Source organism: Grammomys surdaster, unplaced genomic scaffold, assembly GCF_004785775.1.
Source record: "Grammomys surdaster isolate TR1022 unplaced genomic scaffold, NIH_TR_1.0 170, whole genome shotgun sequence".
In the NCBI taxonomy this organism is placed as follows: Eukaryota; Metazoa; Chordata; class Mammalia; order Rodentia; family Muridae; genus Grammomys; species Grammomys surdaster.
In genome coordinates this window covers 11,157,041-11,160,213 of record NW_021604618.1, presented here as the reverse complement: position 1 = coordinate 11,160,213, position 3,173 = coordinate 11,157,041, and the positions used below count along the sequence as shown (strand labels likewise).

Genomic DNA, 3,173 nt, shown 5'->3' with positions numbered 1-3,173 from the left:
ATATATATATATATATATATATATATATATATATATATATGACTTATTTGAATTTCAGAAACTTTATGAAAACTGTTTTTAAAAAAGCCACACTGAATTATCCCATTCATAAGAAATGTGAATGCATGTAAACTTAATAAATATTCCATAAATATTCCATCGCACTTCAAACTGGGTGAGAGTCTGTCTGAAAAAAAATCCTCCAGGGAATTGTGTCATATTGTTTTATATTCCAACTAGGAGGATCAATACATCTGTTCATTGAGCTTTAAAAAATATATACATGAAATTTACTACATGTAAATTATATCTCTACAAAGCTGGTTGTTAAAGATCTTCTAAGACATATCTTTAAAGAAACTTTTGAATTATACTCTCTAAGATTCAAGGCTTGAAAATAAATTTAAACATGATTAAAACCAGAGGTCTAACATGGTTCTTGACAAGGCAAGGGGCTATAAAATTTGCAGTGTGGATCAAGACTAGAAAATGCAACCCTTCCTTCTGAGAATATACTTTCTCCTTTTTGAGTTCTGAATTGGTTTATTCCCTGAGGTCCAAAAGGAATATGTCTTTCATCCTCAACTTCTGTGATTCCTTTGTTTCTATTCCCCCTTTTCTTCCCTCCACCTCAACGAACACTAACATTTCCCAATAAACACCAGAATAGATGGAAATCTAAGAATTTTAACTCTTGCATTATATTTATATAGCTAATAAAATGACTTCTTATGTGTGTTTACATCTTTTTATTTGTATTTTCTCCAATTTGTCACAATTTTATATAGTTCTTTGTTGTTGTTGTTGTTGCCACTGCTGCTGCTGCTACTGCTGCTGCTATTGTTATTTCTACCCTGAATATCTGCTCCTTAGACTATAGTAGCTCTATCTGTTTCTATAACGAGGACTACCTAAGTTTCCCCTTAACTTCAACACTGGCAACTATCCTTTGGGATACACATAGATGGCATTCTTTGTGTACTGCTGGAAATAGAATTGGCTCATTCAGGGCAGTTGTAATTGTGTTATTTGTTTAATTTTAAGAAATATTGCACCAATTTCTATTCCCACAAGCAGTTCACCATGTATATTAAACTTAACTTTATTAAAATCTATTATAATAACATTAAAATAAAGTTTTTTGTCTGGTTTCTAAATATTCTGCTCTCACCAGAAAAGAAATAAAGAACAATTCATCTTCATCACTCCGGGAGGTGGTCATAACAGCCTTTTCAGGAGCTCTAAAGAACAAACTAACATAGTGTTTTTCAGTGCTGTCAGGAGCTGCCTGACAGAAACCCACTGTCTGTGATGACTGTTCCTAAGTACAGCCTCAGGCTTCACAACCTAGATTCATTCAGAAGGTTAAGACTTGTGTACTAGCTTTGAATACTTTCTCTGCCTAAATCACCTGTGAAGTCAAGGACATCACAATAGAAATAAAGTCCCAGAATCATAAGTAAGTGTTCCTTAGCTTAAACTTATGATAGTATTGATTTATAAACCAGAGCGATTAATCTCAAATACACTGTATCACTGTATATAGCAATGAATTGAAACAGCATGTCTGCTTATAGAAAATGGGTGCAATATTTGTGTATATGTACTAGTTGCATACCAAAATACAAGTTATCTGGGTGCAGGTATATTTAAAGTCATAGACATCTATGACACCAAGGGAAAAAGGGTGAAAGAAACAAGACTTTGTTTCTATTGCTGGAACAAAATATTCTGACAAAAGCAACTTAGGGGAGAAAGGTTTTATTTGGCTCACCATTCCAAGTTACAACTGGTGAAGATACCAAGGCATCGGGAACTTGAAACAGGCGATCACATCATATCCATAGTCAAGAGCAGAGAGAAATGAGTTAATGGATACAAGCAAATGAAGCAAGAAAGTTCCTGCCTTTGCTAATATATCAAATGTATGCCTGTTTCTTCCAAAGTCATTCTTAATATTTGAAGTATATAATTTTAAAAAATATATGGTGTGAATAAATAAAGTAGCTGATTATTTAGATTTGATTAGAGAAATTAATATTTTTGAAAATTTGTATTCATTACATCAAAAAAGATAAAAACATTTCTATTGTTTGACTTTTCCCTTGGGAGACATAAACAAACATCAACACCCCCCAGACTGAGCACTGAGAACAGACCAAAGTAGCAATTTCACCCAGGGTCTGGCTTGGGGAGCTAGTGAAATTATTAGGTTATTTATAAAAGCATGGGCAAGGGGATCATTTACAGAAGCATAGGTGACCTCAAACAATTATATCACCAAATATTTCCACTCTAGTTAAATGAGGGCTTCCCTCTTTCTTCACAGATAGAGCCCCCTTTTAGTTAACTTCCCACCCTCCCACAAAGTATCTACCACCTCCACAGACAACATGTTAACAGGACAAATTTAAAGAGGGTGTTCTGCTCTTCAGCCACAGTGTGCTCTGGATGTAATGGTGCTGTATCCAGGCTGCTAACTGAAGCTCTGGAGTTTGAGATGAACTGGTACAACTTTCAGAACAGTGTGTGTGTGTGTGTGTGTGTGTGTTGTTTTGTTTTTCTAAATAAAAAAAAACAGTGAAATTATCTCAGTCCAAGACCTTTCTTCCATTTCCTCTGTATCCACTGGAGTACAACAACCAATTGGGATTGGGGGAGCCACATCTGGAGCTGAAACAGGGACTCTCTGGGACAATAGGAAGAGGGTGAAAACTTCCCTCCAAGGGACATCAGTATCATACCTCTCCTGAGGATTGTCTGTTCTTCCTCCTTTACCTTCGATCAGAGCCATCTCCCTAACAGTTGGACCCCAACAACCCTCTGGGCACTCGCAAAAATCACCTCTCTAAATCTTTCTGATACAACAACCAGCCACAAGCCCTTAGGGTGGTTGCTGGCTTTCTTGAATTTGTGGGCAATGCTTTGCGACCTGGAACTCCTGCAGTCTCGTTTCCCTTTGACTAAAATTTCCTAGAAGGAAGCAGTTTCCTTCTGGGAGGAGGTCCTTCAATTAGCCCCTTAGATGATTTCCAGCGACCCCTATGATGCTGAAGTCTGGACTCGGTGGCGAGAAGTCTAAGAAGAGACAACTCCCCCTTCATTCCTCCACATCATTGTGGCCATTCAGCAATGCATGGGTTACTCTGAGAAGAAAATTAAGGATGAACCTA

General features: G+C 36.8%; 1 pseudogene; it reads right to left on the bottom strand.

Annotated features, from left to right (window-relative positions):
- The window catches only part of LOC114620725, a 3,778-nt pseudogene extending 984 nt beyond the window's left edge, over positions 1 to 2,794 (bottom strand).
- Between the last annotated feature and the right edge of the window lie 379 nt (positions 2,795 to 3,173).